Below are 14,749 nucleotides of genomic sequence, written 5' to 3' on the forward strand. Positions count from 1 at the left end.
CAAACTATTTTCCCGCCTTATTTAAATATGCGAACTTCAATCTGGTTGAAAAACATATTTTTCCTGTATTTGGAATCTTTTATAATTAATGAGTTCGCAAATTTTTTCTTTATTTAGTTCGTTAACCCTCCGACCTAACCCAGATTCACGTCAGAAGACTGCCGGAGTCACCTTTGGCTCAAAGCTATTGCCCGACAGTCAATAATGCAAGCCAGAAGCGACTTCGCTTGGGTATTTGGAAAGTTGATCTATGGTTTTCTTCAGATTGAACTTAATTTTCAAATTAATTTCTTTATTATAATCATTTTTATAAGTAGCAATGTTCGATGAGTTTATTTTTCGATATGTTTTTAGTATATCTAAGGATTTTCGTTTGTTTCGAATTGTCAATTTAAGACCGTCACTTTAAACTATTCTCTTATGCTTAATGTTTAAATAATTTCGTAACACTTCAAATAGTGAATTGATTTTTGTTTCACGATTTCATTATATGATTTATAGTTTCATGTAAAAGATGTAGGGGATAAGGAGGTCAAAAGTGCCCTTAGACCGATGTTTCCTAAGAACAGAAAGAAATATTACAGAAAGTAAAGGTATTAAGTACGATTCTGCCTGAAGTGAGTCTAAAAATTAGTTCTTCATTTTTTGTCCACTACTGCAAATATTAAGAAGTTATTGTTCGAGTCCTTCATTAAGAAATCAACATTTTTTTATTTTTTGTGGGGGTTTCCATTTTTTATGCTAAGAATTTGGAACGAAAAAATATCAAAAAAATTCTCATGCACCATTATGTCAAAAATGTCTTTTAAATTTTACAATTTTTACTTAACATTAAATAGAACAAATGGGACAATAAACTGATAATTCTAATTTACCCTATAACTTCCCTCCTGGTTGAGATAGAGAGCTGATCATTAGTGTTTTTTATGGGTAAGCTATCGAAGGAAACTTTCTCAAAAATTGGTCTAAGGGCATTTTTGACATCCTTATCTTATTATACTCTTTATTGAGAAAACGTCAGTACACAATATTTTATATTGTATTGTTAAACTTTTTCTTTTTGCATAAGATGTTATTTTAGTTTTCGAAGTAAGTGCATTGAACTTCGTCTACTATTGCGTTAAAAAATATATCTAGGACGTAGACGTACGTATATTCGCACGATTATGACGGTTTTGCCATTGATTTTCCCAGTTTCAATTGCAGTAGTTTAATACGATATTTCGTACATGTAAAAGTAAGTTTCACTTAAATAATAGAAATTAGTATGAGTAAGCCTGTATATTACGGGTCGGGGTGCAGGCAGAAAGGCTTCGCCCACGTTTTTACTTTGGAATTCTTAAAAATTCTATTTTTTGACAATCCGAAAAAATAAGTAACAAGAACTTAGAACTCTTTCAGTTTTCATAAAAAACCGTTGGATTCAACCTAGTGGAATTTTTATAAATTGTATAGACATGTTCATTTGCATATAATTTAATTTGCAAATAATCACAAAAATCTTCTTCTAGCATTACATTAAATTATATGCAAATGAACATATCTATAAATTTCTAATTCCTAAATCTGAAATTTAAAAGTTAGTCTTCCTTCATCAAGTATTACTATAGATATATACGTAAAGTTTAAAAATAATGGTGCTCCGAATGAAGTTCAACCAAAATTTTTCGCCTTTACAAACATTTATTAATAATGGTTCTTACAATATGTATACTCAAGTTTCATTTATGCAGTATTATTAGTTATTAGCATTATTAGTATTAGTGGAGCTATGTATACAATTCTGAATAATTTATTTTATATTTCAGTCAAAATTTTAAAACATTTTCCTTACAGTCTATACGCGTTATTTTATAAATTTTAGTAACATTGTTATAATTTCTAATGTGTGCGTTGCATCATTAACACTTAGGCAATTGCTTAAAAAAGCCATAAGTATAACCTTTTTTATTAACATTGACTTAATTTATTAAACAAATTTGATTAAAAACTGTGTTTTACAACAGTAAGGAAGGTATTTATTGAGCTGCCAATATCTCCAGTACAAGACTTACTAAATAACAAAAGAAAAAAATGAACAAAATAAATGACAATACGTTGCTAAGGGAAAAGTGAGAGATCTCCCTATTCGATTGGCTAACTATTAAGATTAACATTCTCTTAATATCTTTTTTACATCCTTCAGTTCAGTTTTATCCGAATTTTTATTACAGTTAGATGGCGCACAGTGGTCCTCGAATTCATCATGTGTTTTTAGTACTTCTTTTTGATATTCCCAGATGTGTGATCGGTACAATAAATGTTCGATCGGTTGTTGGTGATTTAAAATTACTTTGAACCGTGGGCCCAGGAGAAAACCTATCAAGAATACATAATTTTGACTACTAGTTTGTCTAATTCATGTAAAACAACATAACAATCACAAACATCAAAGGACATACCTTCTAAGGAAAATCTTGTTTGACAAATTTTCTTCTTGTTCCTTCACTGCTTCAACGAACTTCTCTCCTAATACGGATTTTATTTTAATGGTTCAAAATACACCGTAGCGAGTTCAGAAGATGGTGGCAGTTTGCTGTGATTTACTCCAGTCCATAAGAACGATCTGTATAAGCAGCCACGTGAAAACAGAGCACGTATGGAAGAATCCCATCAATTTGTTTCATTCTGTAAGTAATGTCTGATAAAGGAACATACTGAACTGTGAATCTGAATTAATGAAATTTCAACTTTGCGGTCGAATGCCACCATAATATGTCTTCACTTGAGGTACTAGCTGGACAAAACTATTTTTTCTATACAAATCTTTCGACCTCATTGGATAATATTTGTACATCATATTTTTTATAACATACAGGGTGTTTCTTAATTATGGGGTTATGGGAACATGGATCCAAAACTCAATAGCAGCGGGAGGTTTTTGACCGTGACATGATCTTGAAACGTCCTGCAAAGGTCATGTCACCACTCTTAAGTAGAATCCCATATTTTTTAAGCCGACGTGCAGACATTTTGAAACTATGGACGTGAAATTTTTCTTGCAAGCCGTTATCAAAATATCAGCATCCAAAGCTGTCGGTTCGTCGATAATGATGGTAGCCAACAGACAATCCAACCCCCACGTGCGGACGAAAGGGCAAGAGGATGCTCGGTTGAGGAACTGTGACGCGTCAGTTTCGACAGATTTTGCATAGTGATTCAACCTTGAAATGCGATGGAACAAGTGAAACGCCTATAGACTTTCTAAGAACGCATGGGAGAGTAAAGGAAGGTGGCAAGTGCGATGATTACATTCTCAGCTGCGAGTCCACGGTCCGATCGATAAACAATGTCAATCACATTTTTAGGTCGGAAACCCATCTTGTAACGAACAAGAACCGTAGATATTAGATTCCTTTACTCTCCCATAGCAGTTGAACTGTTCGTCGACTACCATCACTACTGACGAACTGATCATTTTGGATGTTGATGTCCTGATAAGAGCTTAAGCGAAAAGTTTCATCTCGATGACTTTGAAACACCTGAATGTCGGCATAAAAAATATAGAATAGAAACTATATGGTTCTATTTAAGACTTGTGACGCGACTTTTGCAAGACGTTCCAAGGTCACGTCATGATCAAATACCTTCCGCAGTGACATGTAATAAATATTTCATACTCTGTAACTTTCATTTGGCATATTTGTTCGTATCACTGATACTTTTCGAGATAGTTCGGTGTTCTTGATTCGGTCCTCATACATTTTTTTTTAAACTAAACCTATTTTTATCACGGAAACTATTGAGATTTGGATCAATGTTTACTGAGGTTTTTTTATTCAGTTTAGTGAGTTGTAGACGCCCTACCATTCGCGTGCAATAGTTTAGAAACACGATGTATATCATCAATCATATAGTGAGAGATTGTCGTTAACCACTTAACTGTGGGATTTAGCTTTCAAAATTTCTAATTATGCGCGCAATAAAGTCAAACGATGAAGCATATACTCGTCAAACGCAGTGCAAATGTAGCTATAATATATTTTAACGAAAAACTAAAGCAACACGAAGAAGAATTACATGTGTATCTGAAAAAATAACTAATCCATCCTTCATCATTAGTCAAACGCAGTTAACTGGTTAAAATTAAGATGAGGACACGAAACATTTATTTTATTTAATTATTTATTTACCGATGCGGGAAGCGTGTAGCGCGATACGTATTAAGCGTCGTGAATCGCGATTCAGGAATTGTAGTGTGAAAGTATCGTACAAAGTGCTAAGAGAACAGCACTGAATGATGCTTAAAATAACGTACATTTCAATATTGTTTTAAGGCTTTGCGTTTTGTGCATTCTATACGAAGATTCGTTTGTACGGGTATGACTACAAGAATGGCCTGTCTTTGCGTCCGGCGTTGAACACGAGACCCCCACAGATTGTTGTTTGTTTTTCGCTACTGTGACGCGACCAATCGTCTAATTTTTCAAATATAGGACAAGTGAATTTCTGAGATTATTCCGATTGAAAGGAATCCAAACACGATAAAAATCGGATTAGTTTGACCGACTTAGTGTAATTAACGGAATTAAACTTCATTTCCGCCAAACCGATAAAACTAAACTGATTTACGTCGTGTTTGGGCTCATTTTAATCAGAAAAATTTCAACAATCCGTCGGTACTATATTGAAGAAGGTATAGTGCATTACTGACGTGAACTCAGCCGACCTGTGGCTTGGAAATAAAGAAGGATAAGAGGAGACGCCCACTCGCAGCGTTCGACCTGATAGTAATGGTGGAATTAGTTTCGACACGTCTTTGTTACTGGCCTCCCTTGTCCCTCTTCACTTTTGAGCCACAGGCCGGCTAGGTTCTCGCCAGTAAGGTCGGTAAGGTTAAACTTACTACAATTGAAATTTTCTCCATTGCGTGTGTATATTTAACGTTCCTCAATGTCCTTAGTTTGAAATACTGCGCCTCGACCCTCGATGTTCAATGGACTACGTCTATTCCGTTTCTGCTCATTGTATTCATTTTCTGTCCCTCTAATTTAAGCGAGCTTCTCCAAGCTGTTCACAAGAATCGCCCTGAAAAAAATGCGCACCTGATTAGTCAAAATGATAAAAACACGTCTACTGTCACATAGACTTTCAATTCTAGTACATCAGAGCTATCGAACTGCGAGCTCAGAGCTCCATAGTGACTTTTTCTTCATGGAGAGTTACCCATTTTTTTGTAACTACTTTTATCTGTTTGTATTTTACATTACATAGTGCTCACAAAAACATTCTCGAGTAGCTCCTAAAATAGTGGTAGTGGGGGAACGCTGTTTGCGAGTTACTTGCGTGAGGGGAATCAATTCGACCAGCTCTACAGTATATTATTCATAAGAGTGCTCAAATATTGTAATCTACTCGGACAAAGAATAAATAAGACATTACCAGAGGAAGGAAAATAGCACGAAACAAACAACGACCATTAAAGTATTGGCGTAGCATTTCTAATGTCTCAAATTTTAAGCAACTATTAACATTAAATATAATTTTATACATCACTAATTTACAAAAATGAAAATAATATACACATTAGGTTATTTGATCAACAAGTAACAAGTAGTTTTTTAAAAATAAAAACGATAATTTAATTCATAAACATTGAAAACAAGAAACATACAAAATTAACAATGAAATTTAAAATGAAATGGAGTGTAAAATATATGTTTTAAATTTCATTATATACGTTAATTTATTTTAATGTTTATTAATTAAATTATTAATTTCTTATGTGATTAATCAACTATTTCTTGTAACATTCTAATACATATATATGTGTCCCGTGTTTATCATTATATATTTAGGTTATTATATTTCATTTATAAAATACAGTTCAAAGTACAAAACATAACAATACGCACTGGTCGTTGTTTCGCTCTGTTTCTGCGTGGCCGTTTTGATGGTAGATAGTCTTTAAGCTTCTCAAGCTAATCTGCAAAAAAAAATTTTATTAGAGTTACACTTGTTTTAAAAGTAGGTTCTAAACATTCATAATTCTCAAAAATAAATTTCATTTTTTTCTCACCTTCTATAGTTTATCTTCAATAGATTCGTTCTCCGAAACATATCGTAAGTACATGTTTTCTAACACATCTTCTATCCTTCAGCCCATCCTTCAGCCCATCCTTCAGTCAATATTGTAGGAGTAGAGCTGTAACCGCCGCGCCGCGAATAGGCTGGAAAGATCTCGAATACAACAATAATACCACCGCGCGGCTAAACAGCTGATCCGGCGAAGCCGTTACCGACGAGCACTTCGACCCAGCGTGTATGTGTGTATGTATAAGTGAGTGTTGACGAAGCGGCAAGCGAACGAACGTTAGAGAACGGTCACAATTTTAACGAACGTCGAATACTCGCGAACATCGAAAACTCGCGAAGGGTTCGAAAATCAGAAGTCGAGAATGTTGTGGGGTTGCCGCGTGAATATAAGGACGCGACTGCGGCGCGGAGTGGGTGTAACGAGTCACGAAGCGAGTACGAGTACGATTACGATTACGATATACGATTACGATATACGATTACGATATACGATTACGATATACGATTACGATATACGATTACGATATACGATTACGGATTACGGATTACGATTTTCTAACGTTTTTGGTTCGTGTGACGTGTTTTGTAACTTTCGTGTACCTGTTCGTCTATTGTTCTTTAATAAAGGGTTGGATTTAAAAATTCTAAACTTACAATATTCATTGTCCAAATTCTTCACGCGAGAACAATAGTTTCCCCAATCGTTTAGAGCAATTTCTGTCATTATCTCATCGGTGAACGTTTCTATTTCATCATTTGTTAGTTCCGAAATATTTCTTGATTTTAAATTATGTTTAATGTGGTCTCAAATAAATTCAATGGGATTTAACTCCCACACATACCTTGTGAACACAAAATTAATAAAGAACAAAGTAACATAGCACACAAAAGTAGAAATACATACATAACAGTAAAAACAAATTTTTTTAAATATGAAAACCATAAATTAAATAACAAACAAATATAAGACTTTAAAACGGTGTATCCATATACGACGTCTACGAAGGCTTTGTAACAGCTGACTTCCATTTTTCATATACTATTGTTAGTGGTCGATTGATTTCAGATCGTCTTTTATTAATATTAGGTTGGGGAAAAAGTAAACCATTGTTTTTTCGGTAGATGGTTGTAGTGATCGATATCTCGTAAAGTATCGATAAAACAATTTCTGATTTATGCTTGTTGGGAATGTGACATTTCGCACTAAAAAAATTTTTTGCGGTTTTTTGTTTGGTCCATTCAGTTGTGAGTTACAGGGTGTTAAAAATGGAAGTCAACAAAGAGAAAATTCGGTACATTTTACAGTTTATCTTTGATAAAGGCGAAAATGCAAGCCAGGCGGCTGAAATTGTGAAAGGTGTATATGGTGCCGATACTGTAACAGTCAATTGCGTGCAATTTTGGTTTCGTTGATTCCGTTCAGATATTTTTGATGTTAAAGATGCACCTCGCATAGGTAGGCCCGTTGTCGAAAATATCGATAAAATCACAGAAATAATCGAAGTTGACCGGCAAGTTAGCAGTCGTAGCATCGCCTAGGAGCTAAAGATCGACCATAAAACAGTTTTAAACCATTCACACAAAGCTGGATTCAAAAAAAAGCTCGATGTTGGGTGCTACGCCAATTAACACAAAGAAACATGATGGATCGAATTTCCATCTGAGAAGCTTTGGCCAAACGGAATGAAATCGACCCATTTCTTAAACAGATGGTGACTGGGGATGAGAAATGGGTCACATACGACAATATCATGCGAAAATGATCGTGGTCAAAGCGCGGTGAAGCAGCTCAAACGGTGGTCCAATCACGACTAACGGCCAGGAAGGTTCTGCTGTGCATTTCGTGGGGCTGGAAAAAAATCATTCATTATAAGTTGCTTCCATACGGCCAGACACTAAATTCGGATGCCTACTGTCAATAACTGGACCGTTTGAAGCTAGCGATTGACCAGAAACGGTCAGAATTGGCGAACAGGAGAGGTGTTGTGTTCTACCAGGCAACGCCAGGTCACACACGTCTATAGTGACTCGCCAGAAACTCCGGGAGCTTGGTTGGGAAGTTTTGATGCATCCACCATATAGTCCGGACCTGGCACTAAGCGATTATCATGTTTTTCTTGTATTGCAAAACTTCCTTAGTGATAAGAAATTGCCATCAAGAGAAAATTATGAAAATCGATTACTAGAGTTTTTCGCCAATAGGAACCAAGGCATCTATGAGAGCATTATGAAGCTGCCTTTGAAATGGCAACAAATTATAGAACAAAACGGTGCATATTTGACCCAAATCGGACAATCCGAAACGTGTTAAATAAAGTCTTGAAGTTCATGTAAAAATAATGGATTTCTTTTTCCCCAACCTAATATTTCGTCTCGCTCATTTCCTTGATGTCTTTCCTCACTTCTTGCATTTCTCAGTCACAATTTTTAACTAAAATCCAGTACTTTCTATTCCATATTTTTGAAGCCGATATTCAGATGTTTCCAAACCGTAGACGTGACATTTTTCTCCAAGCTACTATCAAGATATCTATAAACATACATATATACAGTCAAACCTGTTTTTGTGCGGTCCTTTTCTATGCGACCCTTTTTATGCAGTATATGAATGCCAACGGTGTTAGCATTACATATAACACCGTTGTAAGGTTTTCTATCAGTGTACATGTGTGTACTGTGAGGCGCTGTTCGCCTTTAGTAGCCAGGTACATTTGTTGTCAACAGTCTCCCGATAATGGACATTCAATTGTTTTTGTTCGACGTTGTTAGCGCACGGTGTACAGTCGTACCTCCAAATGCACTCTGACGTGGTTTTCGTTACTACCTTCTCGAAGGACCAGAATGGTTAACCCACTCACTTGTTTGGCTCACCATTCACTTACTAAATTGTACTTGATTTCCCTGACTTGTCTTCAGGTTTCTAAGGGTACTAAGATTGCTAATGGTATTTGCTAACTCAATGCTCCTGAATGAGCAACTGTTCTTACTGCTCCTGACTGAGCGACTGATTCTTACTGAATGAACAACTGACTCTTGGCGATCTCCGCTCTTGATCGCCAAGTCCCTATTTTCTAAATTGTCCGCTGTTTGGTTTCTTCTTATTTTGGCAGTCACCAATCAGCGGACCTAACTTAGCGTAGACACTCTTCCTTGCGCCCTTAGCGCGCTCACTTGGGAAGGGGTGCCGCGATGCTCGTGTGGGGGCGAAGACAACGCCGGTGGAAATTCGTCCAGGTAGCGGACGTTCGGTATCCTTACCGTTACATGCACGTGTCCAACTACCCTTCGGAATTTCCCTGTTTATGGCACGGCCACGGCTATTGAGAGACGAGAGAAGTGACTTTCTAAAACTCGCAGTTTTTAACTCATAAATCGTCTTCTCTCGCCAGGAAGTATAGCAGACTTTAAAAACGCATGCTTACTAAAAACCTAAAAATCCTAAATCTCTAAAATAGCCCTTCACGCACGTCCGTGCCATGAACCGTGTTAGCGACGGTCGTTAACGTGCCGCCCACCTTGAACGACTCGCGTTCAACACTCTAAATAGATCTATGCTATTCAAATTCTGAGTTTAACTATGTTGGCCTTTCTTGTACATCTAATGTCATATGATACCTATATGTATGTTGTTGTCTACTACTATAACTACATCGCAAGTACAGTGAATATTTACAATGTTTACATTAGTTACATATCTCCATATTTACATGACTGATACATCCCTTTAAATCTTATGATCTATGAATGGGCTCTGCTGTGGATGCCATAGGTAGTAGACAGAGTTTCGAGACTGGCCGTTTGAGAGTGCCAGTGGATGTCCGTACTGTTGCAACTCTCGCAACGCCATCCTTACCAGGGTGCAATTGTACCACTCGTCTTAGACTCTAGTGGAGCGGTGGTGAATTATCCTCTTTGATAATAACTAATGCGTTCAAAGATATTTGATTGGTAGTGTTGTGCTGCCACTTGTATCTTTGTTGCATTTCATGGATGCATTCGGCTTGCCATCTACGCCAAAAATGCTGGAACATTTTTTGGAGTAACTGGAATCTATTAAGTCGATTAGTTGGAACATCCTCCAGGTTGCGATCTGGTATTGTGGTTGGAGCGGTACCGATTAGGAAGTGACCTGGAGTTAGTGGGGACAGATCGGTAGGATCTGAGGACATCGGAGAAAGGGGTCGGGAATTTAAGCAGGATTCTACTTGTGTCAATACGGTGTACAGCTCTTCGAATGTAAGTCGTTGGTCTCCTATCGCGCGTTTTAAATGATGTTTTGCAGACCTAACTGCCCGCTCCCACAAGCCACTAAAATGTGGCGAGTGTGGAGGTAGTAATCGCCATTCAATGCCGTCTTCGTTCAATGTGTCGGTTACTATCTTATTATGATTCTTATTTCTAATTAATGCACCTAACTCAGCTAATTCCCTTCGCGCGCCAATAAAATTCGTACCGTTGTCTGACACGATACAATGACATCTGCCTCGCCGTGCAATAAATCGTCGCAGACAGTTAAGAAATGCGTTCGTACTTAAATCGGTCGCTAACTCTATATGCACTGCCTTAGTAACGAAACATACAAAAATACAGTGGTGTGAATAATTATAGACTCAAACAGTTTTTCTCCTTTTTTTCTTCAATGTTTTTCCAGAAACGACTGATCATGCCTGGGTATGTTTATAATTAGTCAGCTAAGGGTTTCGTATGTGGAGAATGTTGTGTTTAGATTTGCCAATACAAGCTAGCTGTTACAATGTTGCAAACGAGTCTTACAACGCTGTGAATATTTATAAACTCAGTTACTCTTCAGAGTTCATTTGGAATGGTTCCGTGCTTTTAACAGATTTAAATACTGAAATATCATTACAATAATTGTCGAAAAGTAGTTTCTTCAAGATTTGTAACATTTTTTTGTATTACACTATGCCGCGTGGGCCACAACTGAGTGATATAGAAAAGCAACGAATAATGGATTTGAGAAGCTGCGGCAAAACTCAACGACAAATTGCGAGTATAATCAATAGATCTTAAAGTGTTGTTAAAAATTTTTTAAAACCTGGTATTGAAAATTATGGTAAAACCAAGAGACCAGGACGACCTACACGATTTTCGTCAACTATAAAACGTGCTGTTTTAAGGGAGATATCAAAAACTGGAGCTCCGTCGACCAAAATTGTGAGTCGATTTAACTTACAATGTGATTCTAGTCTTGTAAGAAAGTGGATTGCAGCTTCTGGTAAATTTAAATATCAGAAATGTTTGCGAAAACCGGCATTACAAACACGTCATATTAGTGCTAGACTAAAATTTGCTGAGAAATTCATTCAAGAAACATGTGGAAACATGTTATCTTTAGCGATGAGAAAAAGTTTAATCTTGATGGGCCCGATGGATTAATGTATTATTGGCACGACTTACGCCAAGAAAAAAAAATTGTTTCGCGTAGAAGCCAGGGGGGCGGATCAGTCATGGTTTGGGCTGCCTTCAAAAGAAATATTAAAAGTGAACTAGCTTTTTCATAAATGGAAGATTGAATGCTACGAATTATCAAAAGATGTTACACAACCATTTGTTGCCATTTATAACAATAATAGAAGACAGCAAGGTAATTTTCCAGCAGGATAACGCACCCATTCACACTGCTTCCTCTACAAAAAAGTGGTTTGCAGAGTTTGGAATCAAATTATTACCATGGCCAGCACTAAGCCCTGATCTAAACCCCATCGAAAACCTATGGGGTATTCTTGCAAGAAAAGTTTATAATCAGGAAAAGCCACAAATCCAAAATGTTCACGAACTTAAAAACAGAATAGAATCTGCATGGACTGATATTCCTAATGAAACATTAAATCAGTTAATTGATAGTGTTCCTGATCGACTATTAGATGTAATAAAAACAAAAGGAAAATACACTAAATACTAAATGTAATGGTATAAAAATTAATATTGAGTTTATATTTATGCACACCTTTAAACAGAATTTTCCGAAAAATTTTCATTTTCTTAACATTTCCGAAAAAGTAAATTTAAGTTTCTTCATACTTCAGTTTTGCTTTCGATTAAATTATGAAAATGTATAAGTGGCTTTTCAAATTTTTCATTTAACATTATGAAAAATGTAGAAATACTGTTGAGTCTATAATTATTCACACCACTGTAGTAGCGCCTTTATCCCTCCCCGTGCGATTTGACTCTATCCCTCCCCTTGCAATAAAAATGAAGCCGGGGGCACCACGTGGGACGCTCGGCAGTCGCGAAGGGCTAAGCGGTGTACTGCTACTCACCAAGGACGAGTACTGTAGTCTCGCGCTCTTGTTACAGATACGTGATGTCGATGCATCTTTATGCTCGGTATGCACAAATTCGTATGCTCAGCGGTCATTTTGACCCAGAAGAGCAGGCTCTTCTGAATTACTTGAAGGACAAGAACTACAATGTCGCACCGGCGGTAGATGCGGTAGGTGCCATACGTCCAGGGTTACCAACAGCAAACCTGTTGGGTTGGAAGCGTGCAACGCAATTATCCACGGACCAACGAGTGTATATCGAAGACGCAGGTATTACAGTCGACGGTTTCGGAGGGAGAGGAAGGTTTTGTCTGAACAACCGACTGATTGAACGAGTTCACGACGCACTGAATGCCTCAGCAACGAAGATCAAGCTGGGCGGTGCAATAAGTGAATGACCCTTTGGTTTGGAAGGGCAAAAAACAAATAAAAGGCGTTTATTTTCAAAAAATGTTCCCCCGACCTTACAAATTTCGGCCGGGGGTAGGTACAAAATACCGCCTTTATGGCGAAGGCTTTTCCAAATAATTTGATATATACATAAATCTTAAATTAGTGAATTATTTACAATTGTGGCTATGTTGCAATATTAAGTCTACAGTACGCATATAATATATACATAAAATAATAAATTAATAAAATAAAGAAAATGAAAAGTGAAGAATAAATAAACAAATAAATACATACATAAAATGGATAGAACAAACTAAATAAACTAATACAAATAAATAAATAAGAAGGTAAATATACAAGTAGAAACTTAAATAAATAAATAAATCAATTAAATAGTATATAGTTAAGTGCGTGGTTAAGGTGCATAGTTTGCGTAGTTGTTACCATAGCCGACACCAGGGTTATGCAATCCCCAGTCCTCCGCCATTAGCAAATAAATTAATAACATAAATAATAAATAAGTAGATAATAATATAATCAATATAAATAAATAGATAAATAAAATAAAATAGTGATAAAATAAAAGAGATAAATAAATAGCGAAAATAAATTAATAAATAGATAGCAAATAGTAGGCCAATGTACAATTAGCATGTTGGCTCGGTTATATAATGTTGAAAGGGCGTGAGCGCGAAAGCAAGGTCAGTAGGCAGGACATGCAGGCATCGGGAGGCAGTCAGATGTAACGGGAAAGAAGTAGTATAGATAAAAACAGTATATAGATAATATTAGAGGTAAAATTATTGTTAGTAAATAAAATAGTAGTGGAAATTGGAGTTAAAAGATATCAGTAGTTGTACAGTCAATAGGTAAAAGAAGCGGATAGCTTAGTATGTAGCGGCAATGTTAGTAAAGCATAGATAGATATTAACAAAAAGAGAAATTAGATCGAATAAATAATAGCATAAATAGAGTCTATAAATAAAATAATAAATAGAATAAATAAATTAAATAGAATAAATAAAATAAATAAAATAATCAAAATAATTAAAATAAATAAGATAGATAGATGGATAAAATAGATTGAAAGTTGATCAAGTAACATCCACTCTGAGTTAATTAGCTAAGACAAGTAGGTTAAATAAGTTAGTTAGATAAAAGTAGTAAATAGATAAAAGGAGATAAAGAGGTAAATAAGTATGTGACTAGATTAAAAAAATAAACAAATAATAAAACAAATACTTAGTTAAATAAATAAAATGAGCAGAATAGTAGAATAAATCAATAAATAAATAGATAAAATATAAATAATAAGATAAATAAATAAATAAATAACTACATAGGCGAAATTAACTTATACTACTTGTGTTAGTTATTTAAAATGGATGTTAATTGTTAAAATTAATGGCTGCATTATACTAGGCTTATCCACTTACCTGTTTTTCAGCTGCTACCCTCTTGCTGCTGTTCCCGCCTAAGTCGGGGGAGTTAGCCCACGCAGGTTTTCGATGGGTCGGCCCGGATCAAGGGCCCGGACATCCTCAGTGAGTGCTTCGCGATATTGGCGAACTCCCGAGACGTGCTCCACGTAGATATCCCGGCTCCACCGGACAGTCTCCGACACAATGAGACGGCGCATCAGAGATGCGTACCGATTACCGATACGCAAAATCTTCAACACCGACTCATTGACCGGATCCCAAGAGCCGAGGGCACCGACGACGATCGCGGAGACCGCCACCCGATAACCGCGCCCTCCGAGAACGTCGGCCAGGGGCTTATACTTCTGTATCTTTCGCGCCCTGGCCTCTTCGAAAGAAATATACTCGTTCTCGAAGGGCACGCTGACATCGACGATGACGATGCTCCTTGAGGGCTCGTGCCTGACAACGATGTCAGGCCTCAGAGCCCCCAGATCCCCGTCGATGCCCTCGACCGTCCGGTTAACCCTTATGTCCCCTGGAAGACGGCAAGCCTTAGCGATACGGGAAACC

General features: G+C 36.6%; 1 long non-coding RNA gene across 4 annotated transcripts in view; it reads right to left on the reverse strand.

The window, feature by feature from the left end:
• Positions 1-1,303: 1,303 nt before the first annotated feature.
• LOC116433938 (uncharacterized) overlaps positions 1,304-14,749 on the reverse strand; it is a 140,271-nt gene continuing 126,825 nt past the window's right edge. Inside the window, exons 3-10 of one of the 4 annotated variants that reach the window (XR_013001433.1) lie at positions 12,360-12,568; positions 7,989-10,097; positions 6,730-7,924; positions 6,059-6,209; positions 5,895-5,965; positions 4,886-5,067; positions 2,442-2,667; positions 2,212-2,358 (exon numbers count right to left, since the gene is read on the reverse strand). This is a non-coding gene — a long non-coding RNA (uncharacterized LOC116433938). Of the gene's footprint in view, positions 2,359-2,441; positions 2,681-4,885; positions 5,068-5,894; positions 5,966-6,058; positions 6,710-6,729; positions 7,925-7,988; positions 10,098-12,359; positions 12,569-14,749 lie in introns of those variants that run through there. The other 3 variants (XR_004236389.2, XR_004236390.2, XR_013001434.1) reach the window with 3 other exon arrangements.

Source organism: Nomia melanderi, chromosome 2 (assembly GCF_051020985.1).
Source record: "Nomia melanderi isolate GNS246 chromosome 2, iyNomMela1, whole genome shotgun sequence".
Lineage (NCBI taxonomy): Eukaryota > Metazoa > Arthropoda > Insecta > Hymenoptera > Halictidae > Nomia > Nomia melanderi.